Genomic DNA, 16227 nt, shown 5'->3' on the forward strand with positions numbered 1-16227 from the left:
TAGAGGTTACTTTATTCTAATGCTTAAATAATTTTATAAAAATTTTCCACTTTTTATGGAAAACCTTTATATACAACATTATTTTCAACATTTTAAGCTTGTTCTCAAATTTATTTCTGTGTTTTTTGAATATAAAACGTATGTATAACTTATTGCTAAAGGAACTTATACTATCAAGCAATAAGTTCTCTTAAATGGTTTCAGGTTTAAGTTATGTACTATTAACTCTAGTTCTAAAGTTAAAAATAAAGTTTACATGTTGTATAGTTTCCAGTAAGTTAAAAATAATTAGCACCAGCTAGCAGTAGATTTTTTTCAATCAAATCAGAGAAACCCTGTATGTATACTATAAGTAGTTGGAAGGTTCATTATAAACATACGCCTCACAGATTTTATCTTCATACGACGATAACAAAAATTTTGCCGTTGACAATTTCGGAGAACTGAAAGGAGTCGTTAAGAGCCTTGTAACCTCCGTCTCGCGAATCAGTCTCGAAGGTAAAAGTTTTGAATTGGTGTTTAGTACACTTTTTTTTTTAAGTTCAATTTGTTTTATATATTTTGAATAAGCAAAAAAAGAGTACAAAAGAACTACTTTTAGAGTGCAAACGTGTTATTTAAGAATTAGTACAATTTTGAAACACTAATATAACCATTTGTGTATGCAGTAGATGACTTTTTTTTTCTTTGAACTTAAATTTATTAGTGTAATGATAAAACTTTGTCGATAGACTGCAATGCGTATAAAATTTAAACCGATAAAAACAAGTTTACATACATTCAAATAGCGTTTTTTGCTCTTTGACTATTTTACAATATATATTTCTATAAAAAGCAGTCTATCTTATAAATATTTATACAACATTTATTTAAAAAACATAAAAAATTTCCTTCACGATTATCTTTAACTGTTACAGGTTTAGCAAAAAAGTACAAAGATTATATTGATAGTATATGAAACTACACTATCTGTTGTTGTTATTAAGCAATTATTATTATCAAAGTAAAAAGTAAAGGACATACTAACCTAAGCTTAATTTAAGTTTACGTTTTAATTTAAATGTTACGTTTTAAGCAATAACTAAATATTTTTGTTTCTAACAAGATTTTCCAAATAGCATGTTTTATAATTTTTTTCAAAATGTAGGAACATATACTTTTTACAGGAATGTTTTACTTCAAGTTGTCTTTATTCTATAACGTTGAATTAAACTCAAGTAATCATATAAAAAAGTTAGATCTACAAAAACATTACTAACTTTGCACTCAATGCTATCTATGATTCTATACATAAAACCAATTTTTTTAAAGTTATTTTGTATTTTAAAGTTAAGAAAGAAGCATAAAGTATTGTTATTAAGGTGTCGGAAGTCATAACACAGCAAGCAGTTTTCTTCAAAACGCTCAAGTTGGATTTTCAGTGTCTGCTCAACAACAAGTTTAATTTTCATTAATTATTTAGTATTGTGCATCTACTATTTACACTATTATTAGTTTCAAACACTATTAGCTTTTCTTTAAATGCATAACAGGTATAAAACACTTTCCCAAGTTTTTCTGTGATAGTTTAAGACGTATTTCACTACTTTTCGTCAGAACCTAAAAGTAGAACAAAATATAAAATGATGAATGGTTCTTTTACTAAAAACACAAAAAGTTAAAACTAACAAAGTAATTAGCGCAATAAATAATCAGTTTTTAGTAAAAATTAATTAAACTCAAATACTACTAACGGAAATGAAATGGATAATTTATTTAAATAAAGACACTTTGTAATCGAATTTCTTTTGTTTGCACAACTCTAATTTCTCTAAATTCTGATTTCTTTTGTTTCGGCTCGTAGTATTTGAGGTTAATTAATTATTAGTTTAAACTGATTATTTATTGCGCTAATTACTTTGTTAGTTTTAAATTTTTGTATTTTTAGTAATAAAAGCTTTTGATATTTTTTTATTTTGTTCTACTGTGAAATACGTATTTAACTATCACAGAAAAACTTGGGAGAGTGTTTTATATTTGTTATGCATTTAATAATTGTGCATCTTATAAAAGCGTAAAAACAAATTTGGTATAAATTTTCAACTTTTTAAAGCTTTAAAGACAAAAAGTACTAACTTAAGTACTAACTTAAGTACTTATTTTTATTTCTGTTATGCGTTATAATTATCAATTTAAGTATTTCAACTGTGTGTGCTTGAGTTGTGTGTGTTGATTGACTGAAGCTGTGAAGAATAAACTCGTCAGTATTAGCTGGAAAAAGTTTCAATTTAAAGAAGGACTCAAGTGAGTTTTGTTTTAAGTTCACTAAATAATGGTTTTAATTGTGATATCATGCTAAAACAGCAAACAAATATATTCATTAAACACCGAGTAAGAGCTAGTTGCAGCATATTAAAATCCTTGTTATTAGGTTTTGTTAACAGTAAATAAATTCTAAAAGAAAAAACCTTTGACTTTATTAAGTTTGTAGATTTTCAAAGCTGTTTCCTAGTAAAAATTTAAATAACTTTACAAACTATAACAAATAAAACTTCAGAATAAACATTTTCATTTTATATTAAAATTAAAAATTGTACAGTTTATGTTCTATACTTACAAATGCCATATCTTATAAAAGCGTAAAAACAAATTTGGTATAAATTTTCAACTTTTAAAGCTTTAAAACCTAGTATAAAACAAGTTTAGGAACTGGAAGCTAAATTCCAGAAATTTTGTTGAAACAACGCAGTTCATAAAAGCTTGAAAACAATCACACAGCAACAAATGAAAATAAATGGTTAGAAGTTCTTTTTTAAGCTGTTTGAAATACTTAATCAAACGCTAAGATATTAAAAAACGCAAAGAAAGCATTACATTGTTATAAATAATAACTTGTTAGATAACATATAACATTTTTCATGTTAAATTATACTTTATCTATATTTAACTTTTTAATACTAAAACAGAAAAACTTAAAATTTAATACGACTATATTTACATTTATAATTTTATGCATTAGGTATTTCATATTAAAAAGTATCTCTTAAAGTATATTGTTTCATAAAATAGTATTTTTTTTATTTATGACTAATACTAGTAGTAATTTATGTATACCAAAAACCTCTGTAAAAATATCTTAATTTTTTTTTTACTTAGATAACTTTTGCTGTACACTCGTTATATCTTGTTCTATTGTACTTAATACTTACTTTTACGCAACTATAAAAAGTTAAAAAACAAATTACATAGTTGTTTGTGCTAAAACAACTAGTGTTTTCAGTACTTTTTCAAGTCCTTTAGTTTTGCTACATTATAAATACGAATAAAGCAAAGTTAGTTATTACGAAATAAGTTTTTATATTCAAATAAAGCTTTTGATTTCTTTTATTTATTTAAGTAATATTGACAGCAAAGCAGCAACTTTTAAAATAAAACCTTCCAGGGAAAACAAACAGCGAAAAATTACAGACTAAAGTATTATTTACCAGGTCCTTAGACCAAAATTTTTGAGGGCTCTTCTTCTATCGTTAAATAAACAACAGTATCAACTAGTTTTTACAGTATTACAAAACTATTATTTTTCATATTGTTCAAAAAGAATAAGAAAAAAATAACCAAGTTGATGCATGTAATTGTATTACTTCCATAAAAACTATCAAACAAATTGAAAAGTTAATGTAAAACAAACAAGTTGTATTTCTTTTTGAAAAATTTAAATTTCTACAATTAATATATTTGTGATTGTAAAAAAATTCTAATATGTAGCTTTTCTTCTAGTTATTAAAGTGGAGTTTTAGACTAATACCCAATTTTTTTAAGGTTAGAGTAAAAGAATAAACTTTCACGAATTTCAGACTGATAGAAAAAATTGCAACGAATTAAAACTTCTATATGACCTTCCATTTTTCGTAGCTTTTGTTAAATTTATGATTTTGTTTTAACTAAAACTGACAATCCATCCTCGAAACAAGCGTAAAACAACGATTTACTAATAAACATACTTTTTTTAAATCTTTAAATTTAGTTAATATAGTATTAGTTGCATAGAACTATAATGTATAAAAGCAGCTTTAAACAAACTGGTTCTTTGAACAAACAAAAACTTCTATGTTTATTTAATAAAAGCTAGTGTTTTAATGAAAAAAAATGTTTACCATCGTTAGTTTTGTACTTTGGGGAAGCGGCTGTCAATCTGCAAAATTTATTTTTATTAGAAGAACAAACAGTTAAAAAGTTTGCATGTAGCTGCAAATAGTTGGAACATTTCAAGTTGAGTTACAAAAAACTTAGGAAATGCAGTTGTTACTTGTTTAGTTTATTTGTAAAAGACCTGATTAGTTCAACTTTGTTATCCTTGTAAGTATTTGAACTGGGTTTATTAATAACGCTTATAAGCCCGTTTATCTTGTAAGGGGAATCTGTTTGGTTTATTTTATCAAACAGACTTGTAATATCTACAACACCGTTTTGCCTTATTGTATCAGTATCACCAAGCTCATTCTGATTTTCAAGGTAGTTTTCATCAATTAGCATTTCATAATCTTCAGATTGTTCAAGCTTATCAGTTTTTAAGTATCACTTTCACTTAATAATTCATATTTGTTAATTCATAATTAGCTTAAAGTAAACATTCTGGACTTATATAAAAGACAAATTATAAACTTACATAGAATAAACTGAGTTTACCTAGAAAATTCAAAAAAATTTAGAGTTTAATTACAAATCGCAGTTATATAAACAAAAGTAGTAACCATTAAAAATTTAATGTAATAAGTAGCTACGAACTACAAAATTATAAGCCTAGTTTTAATATCTTAGTACATTTTTTTAATCATTGTTTACTAATGTTTTAAGCTGAAACTTACTTATTTATTGCCGATAACTAATAAATATTAACTTAAAAAAACGTATGAATAACAAACACTAATGTTTAGGTTTTAAACTTGAGTAGTATAAAAGTAAAGCTTTTGTAATTCAAATTTTTCTTAAACAGGTCTTGTCTTTTGTTTAATACTAGTCTTTTTAAAAATAGATTTAATGTTATACAACAAAATAAAATATTATATTATTAACAAAGCGCTCTTAGCTTACAAACTATTATATATTTACTTACTCAATAACTATGAAAATGCAGTTGCTAAAAAATAAAGCTCTGAAAAAAAAACTGTTAGGTTTAATGATAATTTATTGCTTATAATTTTGTGCTTTGCACTTTTTGACTTTAAGTTATTTAAGCCTTGAAAGGTTAGCGAGAAATTAATATCCCATTTTTGTGTTTATTGTAAAACTGTTCTCTGGTACTAGTTTTTAGCGAATTTTCAAATGTTTATTAACACATTTCTATGAATAAGATTTATTTAAGCACTGAAGAGGTCTTTGACCGAAACTAAGTTTGTAAAATAAATTTTTGAATGAATAAATATGTTTATTAACACTTCTAAAATGGTTGTTTCATTATTTGTAGTGAAAAAAAAGCAATTGTTGTCTCTTATTGTTTTTACCTTGGCACAGAGGCAGGTTCAATTAAAACCAAGTAAGTTTTGATTTTTAAACCATGACATCAATTTATTCTGTAAAATTGAATAAATTTCTCTACAAATTTATTTAAAAAATTTGTTATTCTATGTTATTTTTAGGTTAAAAAATTTTTAGAACTATATCCACTGTCCTCCTGATCTTCAATGATGAAAGTCATCCTAAACAAAAAGACACCCAGAGCTCCACAGGAATAACTCCCTTTTCAAACTTTCAAGGTATGTAAATTTGCTTTTGTATTTACAAGTTTTTGTTCCAAATTTAACATCATAATAAATTAATCTAAATTTTGTTATAGTTACTATTATGTTGTATACAATCATAGTTACCTAAATCACTAAAGGTACAAAATATAATTAAAACAGGGTGCTATAAAAATCTGGAGTCCTTGAAAAACCTGGAATTTGACTTTTTAGACAAATTTTACAAAAACCCCTGCATAACCTGTAGTTAGTGAAATTTGAAAAAAATTGTAGTTTTGAACAAATACCTCTAAAAACCTTGAATTTAGAACTACTTTTACATGTAAAGTAGTAAAATTTTGTTGAGATATAAAAATTCTCTAAAAAATATTCTTTATCAATAAAAACAAACAATTATAACCATAGTATTATTTAATGATATTATAGTATTTTAGACATTTGTTTTTAATATAGTTTTTATTATATAGTAAAAATAAACAATTAAATTATATCTAAAAATCTGGAAGAAATTTACAATAAACCAGTGGCCACACTGTTTTATTAAGTTAGTCAAATAGTATACTGAACTTTTTTTAAAAATAATGCACAGTTTAAAATATGAATAAAATTTGAATATTAATTGAGCCTGCTTCAAAAATATCTATTCCAGTGTCCCATTATATGTGCAACTTTAATACTTTTATAGTTGTCAAAGTTCTGTCAATTTAAGTTTTAAACTTAGCATTAATTTAATTAACTAACAAACATGTAAATTTATTAACACTTAAACAGATTTCTACAAAAGTTTCAGTTTGTTATTTTTTTTCTTGAAGTTCATTTAAAAAAATTTTTGAACTAAAATAAAGATTTTTCAATGGCTTCTCAACCTTAGTAAAGTTTCATTATGCATGTCAGTACTACTTCCACTTTTGCCTTTAATTTTTCTCATTTTATATAAAAATTTTCATAGTTTTACCTTTTTTTATCTCTGTCAGGACTACAATCTTGATTTTTTACTACTTTTCATACAACTGCCCATTAATGTTTTACTTAAGATTGATTTCTTTTAAGGGAAAAATTTATATTTAGGTTAGTCAAAGTTTTAGTTTAGGAGTGACACATCAAATACTCTTTTGAACTTTTTGTTAAAATGTCTTATGCAGAATTGCCACCCAGCTAAGTAAACTTTAGCTTGTACATTTTTTTTTTCAAAACTTAGATAGTTTGTACACTCTTCTTAAATATCAGGAATTTAAACATATTCTTTCTTAAACAAATCTTTTATTAAGTCCTATTTATATTATTTTAGTATTTGAGCTTGATTATTATTACTGTTATAATAAATTTTTTTATAAAGTTTTATCCCTACTCAGACTGTCTTTTCAAGCTTTTTTTGCTCTAAAAGGTGACAACCATGTTAATGTTATGTTCAAATGATATTATAGATTAAACAACATTAAAAAAACTTAATTTTAAATAATTTGAATTCACATAATGGGAGCTTGATAGTGGTGAAACTTTTAAACATTAATTTATAAACAAACCTACAATTTTATACTAAATATGATTGTGAAGCAAGGTTTATAATGAAACAAAAATTATTTTACATGATTACACTTCTTTTTAAAGGAAAGTTCTAGTTGCAAAACAGGTCCTTATTTTTGAAGAGGTTACTGCACTTGGAGACATTTGTTTCAAATAGACCCTTATATTTAAATTTTAAGTTGATCCATTAAGTTTTTATGATGTATAACAGGGTTTCCCAAAAAGGGCCAAGTGGCCCCCTAGGGGGCCATGACAGATACTCAGAGGGCCATGAGCAGCAAAGGGGGAAGAGGGGGGCCATGAGCAGTAAAGGAGCCACAGGGGGGCCATGAGCAGTAAAGGAGCCACAGGGGGGCCATGGCCATGAGGCTATAACTTAAAACTTACACTAGATATTCTGGAGTTGCAGTTGAAGAGCAAATAAAAAAAAAGCTCATATGTGTATTTTTTCGTAGTTTTTGAGTAATCTATATGTTGAAGGGGGCCATTTTTCAAACTCTTTAAAGGGGGCCATTAGTAAAAAAGTTTGGGAAACCCTGATGTATAACAATAACATCAAAGCTTTAGAAAATTTATATTGATTTAAAAGTGAAAATGTGAAGATTTTAAACTAAACATAAAAACTCATAACCTTATCTAGGTAGCTTTAAAAAGTCAGAACTTTACTTTCATTATCTTACAAAAAAGAATTGTAGCCATCTATAATTTGACATCTGATACATTTTAAAGTTTATTAAAAAAAATTAAATTGTGCAACTATGCTCTTTGTTTTGTTTTATTAAATTGCAACTTGTTATTAGTAAAAAAGAGAAGGAGCAATAATGACACTTTGATACTAGTTTATCATTTTATGTAACACATTACTTAATATGCTATTTTTTTTTATTAGTATATTTAAAAACTGTGTACTTCTATTGTGCTTGCAGTCTAAGTAGTGGTCTTTATGCTTTCAGAAGCTGTGCAAACTAAATAAATAAAACTAAAGTTGTGGACAATTCACTATAAAGACAGTGTTTTGTCATCTTTTGAATGTCTAAAAATAAGAACTTTTAAAATTTATGTTATAACTGGACTTTTCCAATATTCACAAAAGAAAACAGCTTTAATTACAAACACATTTTTCATCTGACTTGATTAGTTGTTTACAGTAAAATAATTTTTATGAACCCTACTGAGCACACTATGGAGACTGGAAGTCTCAAGGTTTAAGTTTAGCAAGTTTGTGTGTCCAAGTAAGTTTTTTTTTTAGTTTTAAACTCGCACAAACTTTAACAATCAGTTAACTTTTTAAAACAGTTAGATTATTAACCAGTTATTTCAATTTTTATAAAACTTTAATCAAATATGTATGAATTATAATATATTTATTTTACAGTCAAGTAAACATGTTGTGGAAGGAAATAAGTTTAAGTGACACGGAGCTTTGATGACACACGTAAGCCGAAGTGACCTCTATCAGCGCTACAAACTATCAACTGGCGGAGTTAAGAAAGGTAGTTAGAATTATTGATTAACATACTTTACTTATTAGAGAGTCAATATTTAATAAGTTTCAGCCTTGAATAAAATTTTAATAATTTTACTAATAAAAGAAAGTATAGAAATAACTTAAAAATTTATTAGTAATCAATTTAAAATATTTTTTATTTTTAGTATACTTTTACATAGCAATACTTCTTTTTTTACCAAATTAATGTAAAGGAAAAAGGTTATGTTAAATGAATAAGTATTACTATGTATAGATAATAACATATTCTTTTTATTAATAGTTTACAATACTAACTTGTACAAACTGTTATAGTTGTTTTTTTTTAATGTTTAAATATTTTTGTTCAGTTTACTTTAAATACTTTTTTTTAATTGCGTAAGTATACTATAACATGTTCTGAAATTTTAGTTTTTAAATACATAACTTGCTTTATTCCTTTTACATAAGTACATTATTTAAGTTCAGATGATTATATTTTACTTCTAATGTTTTCATAGCCTTATTTATTATTATTATTGACTCTAAAAGTTTCATATGTATATACTTTATTGTAATATCCTTTTACCATCTTAAGTTGTTTTCTATTAACTTATGCTTAAAAAGTATTGTCTATTTAATTTTAACAAAATTCTTATGTAAACAGTACTTATTTCACATTTTTATTTAAACTCATAATGAAGTAAACATTATCAATCTTTAATGCATGTTAATACTATCTTTTATAGCTAAGTTAAACACAACAGTAGTTGATAAGTGTGTTTAGAAAAGTTTTCTACTTCAATAAAAATGCAATGTATTTGTCAATATTTTTTATTTAAATTTAGTAATAGTTTACTAAGTTTTGTTAGAATATTAATGCTAAATATTAAATGCATATGCATACATTTTAAATGATTTTAAATAAAATAATTATGTTTACACTCGTTTATAGCTTTCTCTACTAAAAAAGTTCTACCGGTTTATTTATTATTTAATTAATGATGTAAGTCTTTTTCAAGTAGTTGTGTGAAAATTGTAGCAGCTTTTATAGTGCAGGGTTCGTGCGCGTCAGGCTAAGTCAGGCTAAATCAGGCTAAATCAGTTTTTTTGAAAAAAGTTGAAAAACGTCAGGCTAAATCAGTTTTTGTGTTTAAAAACTTGAGAATTCAGTTTTTGTCAGTTCAAATGCATGAAATTTTTTAAATTAAGATCAAATTGAGATGTGAATTTATTTCTAAATAAAGATTTAGTTATTAAAAACAAAATCAGTCAGTATTTGTAAAAATAAGTGCTTAAAACCTTTTGTTGAATCTCTAAAATTATTTTAAGAATCGTCATTATTTTGTTTTTAGTAGATTATATACGTCATAATTATAAAAATTCATAAAAAAGTACAGTTTAAACATTACAGTTTAGTTCAACAACTTGACTGTTTGTTTGAATTTGTTTTTCAGAGCTTAGTTGGTTAAACTGTTTTAATTTCTAATATAAAGGCTTTATACCAAATACTTTTTAGATTAATACTTTTAGATTAATACTCATATATTTTTTTTTCTGTTTATTCAAAGTTATTAGAGATATTCACAAGACTAAAAAAATAACTTATGTAATATCATGATTATTTTAATTAGTTATTTTAAAAATTAAGATGCTTTAATGATAACATAAAGTTTTTGAGAGATGTGTTTAATTACATTTCGTTTTTCTTTTACAGACTTATTCGCATTTCTGTTTTAATAAAAGCTTCTGGTCCAGTCATGTAACTTATAATTGACGAATTCAAGTACTAATTGACACGAACCCTGTATATGGGTGATAAGTGGTGGATGTAACTAAGCCCCAAAATTTGTTAAGGTATGAATTAATTGAAGCAGAAATTATAATGACTAGTTAAAAATATTCAAGTTGCTGGGTAAGGGATTGATAAATGTTGAAAAATAATTCATTTAAATTTTTATTTTCTTTAAAAGTAGTTTTGTGAATACTTTTATTGCGTTAATTTACTAATTAAGACCCCCTGATACCCAAAATACCTTCTGAATGTGATTTTTTCTACTTTTAAAAAATGTCAGGCTAAATAGGTCTCTGTCAGGCTAAATGAAAAGGAATTTCGCGCACGAACCCTGATAGTGGTTTAACGTAGTATTTTTTGTAATGTTAACTTAACATTTTATTCAAACAGCATGCTTTCAGATAGTGTTTTATTGTTTATTTAATTTCTAGTAGGTTGTTAATTTTTTCAAAGACAATGCTTTGTTTTTAAGTTAAACATCTATTTAAACATTGATAAAAGGACTACATCTTTTAATCGAGCTAAATCACTGGTGTATTTGTTTCCACGTCAGTATAATGTTTTTTCATTAACAATTTTCGATTAACATAAATGTATATGAAATATAAGTCAAAATAATTTATATCCCTAACACCTAAAATATTGTTATTTTTAGTCTACCGAATTAATAAACTTATAATCGTCTCTGAGTGTTGCTAAAGTATTTAATTTAATATGTATCTTATCGTTTTCAGTGTAAAACTAATGTTTATAGAGTATTTTAAATACCTAATTAGTAGTAAAACCTTATTATTTTTGGCTTTTTTTATGTGAATTATTAGTATTAAATTTAAGGTCTCCAAAATATTTTTGTTTTAGTTTACTCCTTTGACATTATTGAAGTTTTTAAAAAATTACTATTGTAAAAATTAATTTAAGCTAGTCTGTTACTTTTTGTGTATCTCTAATAACAGTTGTGCCTGTATTATTTATTAATAGCACGGAATTGCATTTAATTTATACTAAACCGAAAAATATGCTTAAAAACTAAATAATATTTAATTAGTCTTTTTTCATCCAAATAGAGTTTTAAACAAACAAAAAAACATAATAGTCTATATGGTATTAAGTAGTATAACTATAAATAAATTTTAAAGGAAGCAACTTGGATCTGAAGAACAGTTGGTGCAACTGGACGGGCAACAATCGGAAACCAATCTCATTTTTTATATAAATATTTTTGTTTTATCGCAAATTAAACTATCAGTCTGTTATAATTTAATGTTTGTTATATATTTTTTAGGTTTAACAGTTAATAATTCTGGGTTTGAGAATAAGTTTATTTAATTAATTTAAAGTAGTCGTTTAAAGCAAAATTATTGTTACTTTTAATTTTAGTAAAGTTGCCACAAGTACAATGTTGTTCATTTTAAGAAGACATGTCTTCATTTCTATCCGTAGCAGTTTTTATTGAGCCCATAAGATAGGAAACGATAAGTTAGGAAATATTTTGTGGTTCATATTTGCAAATGTATAAGTACTATGTAAGTTGTATTAAAAATAAGGTATTTATGAGGGCATCTTTATCAAGAGAAATATCTTAAGACACACACAATAGAATATTGGATAAGATACTTAAGTATATATATTTTTTAAAGCGATCATCATTATTTAAAAGCAACTTTTTCATAATGTCCAGTATTCTTGTAAAGATAAAATGAAATCGAGTTTTTGAGAAAAAACTATTTTTACCCGAATCAGTCCTCGAATAAGTGATTTATCAGAGTATAGCTGCAATTTTCTTGAAATCTTATATAATGACACTTATACTAACACAGCTTGCATAATTTTTATTACCGTTTAATAAATATATTACACAAATATGTTGATTTGTTTACGCAACTTGAAGGAAACTTGCCATATATATATCAAAATTTTTATACATGCTTGGAAGTTAGTTCGTATGTACAGTCAGTTTGTTGAACGTCGATAGAAACACTCAATAAAAGTTTGATCTAAGGACCTGGTGTACGAAAAACCTTTCGGTTATCAACTAATACGCCACAGTTACATAAATTTTTTGTCCAGGACTGTTCTTCGCAGTGTATTGACTTCGGAATGAGCATTAAACAGATGTTTTTCTTAAAATAAACGTATTTCTAAATCAACCTTTCTTAATAGTTTTAGTATTTGATTTTGTTTCTTGTTGAAAGTTTTCACTTGCGTATTAAATAAAGCTCAAGTTTTGTAAAAGATAACGCTTCTGATATTTTTATTTAGGTCTTTCTTCAGTTCATATACAAAAACTAACTGCATTAAATGATCAACTATGCAAGATAGCAACTACATCTTTAACCGTTTAAATGTTAGTTTTGATTAAACGAGTATAAAATTAAATGTCACTAAATCAATTTGCTCCTATTTTGTAATATGTTTCTCTTTATGAAGTACCTTAATATCATGAAAAAATTCGACAAGTAATCGTTGTTTGAGTAGTATAAGATATATAAGAGTAGTTCTGTCATAGGTGTTGTGCTGTAACTACCAAAGCTTTATTATTAACGACTCATTTGTTTAAATTATAAATTTGCTTTATTTTAGTCGCATGACGCTTTGTTTAAATAAAATATTGTGTTTAACTTTGATCGAAAAAACGGTCTTTCAAAGTTTACAGTTTTTAATCTTCGCCCATTTGTTGATTTTTATATTTTTCATAAGTTATCTTTACGTTCATTAGATTATGTTGAATAACATAACTTTAAAATACTCCAGATAGAATGTTGAAAAGCGTTCATAACGCTATTGCAAAATATCTAAATGAGTATACCTCTTATTTTCAATATAATTTGTACTCATCTCTTTTATTAGACTTTTTTTCTGTTTTCAATAGCTTTTCTCGTAAAATCAACTTGCGTCGTCCGTAATTGTCAAAAATCTGCGAATTGTTTTACGAGAAATACCTGTATTTGTCAAGTACTTTACTTAAATCAAAATAATTAACTACCAAGACATGCTTTTATAAAACCATATTCTATAAGTAAACTTAGCTGAAAGTGAAGTCTTTAATGATCATATAATGGAAACAGACACTTAGTCTCGCAAAAGTCGACGTTACATTTTTGAGCGTCTAGCTAAGTATAGAGAAAAATATGTTGATTACAAGAGTTTGACAACGTGTGAAAACGTTAGACCACTACGTCTAGTAACTTTTTTTTAACCTTCCCTTTTCAATTTTTTATTTGTTCGTTGAACCGCAAAAAAATCATTAAAAAGTTTCTTCTAAAGACCTGGTATTCGAAAGAACTTTTCGGCTTTCGAGTCGTACACCACATGGTTTTACAATGGTTAACGAGCCGATAAGTTTTAAGTTTAAAACTTTATAATTAAACAAATAAAACGAGCGATAAAAGAAAACTAAACGAAACTAGATTGTATTCAGAAATCAGTTGTGGGAGTAGCCTATGTTTCGCAAGCTTTTTGTTTAGTTATTTAAAGTTTTTACTAAGTACTTGCGCATGTATAAAAAAATGTGAGGTATCTTTATTTTTCATTAATTGAGAACTTGTCTATGATAGTTGACTCAAACGAAATCAGTATAGTTACATATAGCTGTCTATACTTAAATATGCCTTATGTTAACTGAACTAAATTACATTATTGAATCACATAAATTGATTTTATACATAAGCTACTTGTTTCTCAACTACACTAAATGTTTTATCGGTTTTTGTCGTTTTATTTAACAAACTAAACCCTATTCTTTTATTTTTAAGAACAAATCAAATGAATTACAAACGTTTAACAAAATTAATCAAAATGCCTGCTACCTAAAAGTTTATTTGTTGTATAGAAAACTATATAGAAAACTGCACACAAGTACTAAAAAGAGTATCAATGTTGAATTAAACAGTTTGCTTTATTAAGTGTCAGATACAAAAAAAAATTCTAATTATAAAACAACACTTTTAATTTTCTTTTTGACATAGTTGTTCGTAGGCACAGATACGAGTTTAGTTTGTTTTTGTTTTATACAATTGGATTTATTATCTTATCAGGTTAAGTAATATATGTACACGTGCTTAAGTATTTTTTTTTTGGCATGCCTACTTTTATAGTTCTCGTTTGTAAGTAAATTCCCATTAGTTTAAAACTTTACTAAAAAATAAAGCATGTCTTAGAAACGTGAAAATGTTGAAAATTTCAATGCGTAATTTTGTTAAGAACATTAAAACTTATTTTCAATTTGAAATATAAAAGTTTTAACCTGAAATATAAAGTTTAATTTGTAATATTTTTATCTTACATATTTCAAATAACAAACAAGCCTTTTTACTATCATTGTTTTGATTATATCTTTATAAATTAAATCTTAATTTATTATAAGTATCAAAAGTTAAAAATATTTTCTACATTTCTCTAATAAGGCTATTGATAGTTGTAATTTTAAAAACTCTAACAGTTTTTATCAAAATTATATATAAAAAATAACTGTGCTAACCTTTCGGCAGCAACGTTCAAAATTTAAGACATCAGTGAAATTGATAAAATAATCATTACTAGGGAAAAAACTCTGACTCTCTTGAGGCAGCCTAAAAAATTTTTGGGTAAAAAAAAAGGCATCCGACTTTCGTCGAACACCTTTGAAAAATATATAGTACTAGGCAAAAAACTCTGACTCTCTTGAGGTAGCCAAAAAAAAGATTTGGGTAAAAAAAAAGGCGTTCGACTTTTGTCGAACACCTTTGCAAAAAAATATAGAAAGAAAAGTTGGGAAAATTTTGAGCAAAAAAGCCGTCCGAATTTGCCCGCGGGCGAATTCGGACGGCTTTTTTGCTCAAAATTTTCCCAACTTTTCTTTCTATATTCTCTCCACCCTTCTCACAACCCAAAAATTCATTTTCAACAACTTTTCGAAAAAACACACCTCCCGCTGTTTTACAAATGTTTTCTCGAAGCTCCTGCTTCCCTTCCAAAACATTTCGCTTCAACTGACCTCTGACTTTGAAAGCGACCATGAGATTATGCCGCTTTTTTACATGTTACATTTTGAGTGCTGCACCTTCGCATGTTCTAGTACCTCGCCTACTCTGCTTCAGTCGCCCCGTCCGAAGCTTCACTTCTAGAAATGCATTCCTTAATCAATTCATCTTTGAACTTAAACGTACTTTCAGCGGGGCTGAATCATGTCAGAGCTCGTTCATATACTGCTACGCCTTGCGAGAGTGCCGCTTTTATGCTCAACGGCTTGCTTAGGACGGTACGTGCCTTGCTCTCGCTTTACGTTCCCTTCGTGCTTATTCAATGAGGTCTGCTATACGACCTTTGATCGCCTAGCTGCGGTCTTTCGACTCTAGCTCGAGTCGACGGCCAAGTCGACTCAGGCTATAATCTGTATGCCTGCAAACACACTAACACACAACCCGCCTTCACGACGTCTACCCGCTTAGACGTCTAGGCATTTATTCATTGTAGCTTTACATTGTAAAATCCCTAAGCTGACTAGGTCGTCAGCTCGCTTTCTGGCACACTACAAGTGCCTCTCTTAATAGTGTAACACTATGTATACGCGTATCATGCTCAAATGTTGCTGTTGAAAATATTGTATTTTGGCTACCTCAAGAGAGTCAAACTAACCTTTTTTCATCACATGCACTTGTTTCTCTTTTATCAATCTTGTATATTGTATATAAAGATTACCAGCTACACTACATACATAGAGCAGGTACGCACTCTCGTAAAGAACGCAC

General features: G+C 26.7%; 1 long non-coding RNA gene across 1 annotated transcript; it reads left to right on the forward strand.

The window, feature by feature from the left end:
• The first annotated feature begins 5450 nt into the window (after positions 1-5450).
• On the forward strand, positions 5451-11757 carry LOC145839408 (uncharacterized). Its single transcript, XR_014370058.1, has 4 exons — positions 5451-5512; positions 5616-5732; positions 8617-8734; positions 11638-11757. It is a non-coding gene; the product is annotated as an uncharacterized LOC145839408 (long non-coding RNA).
• The last annotated feature ends 4470 nt before the right edge of the window (positions 11758-16227 follow it).

This window comes from Thalia democratica, chromosome 6, assembly GCF_965202585.1.
Source record: "Thalia democratica chromosome 6, ktThaDemo2.hap1.1, whole genome shotgun sequence".
NCBI classification, from domain to species: Eukaryota; Metazoa; Chordata; class Thaliacea; order Salpida; family Salpidae; genus Thalia; species Thalia democratica.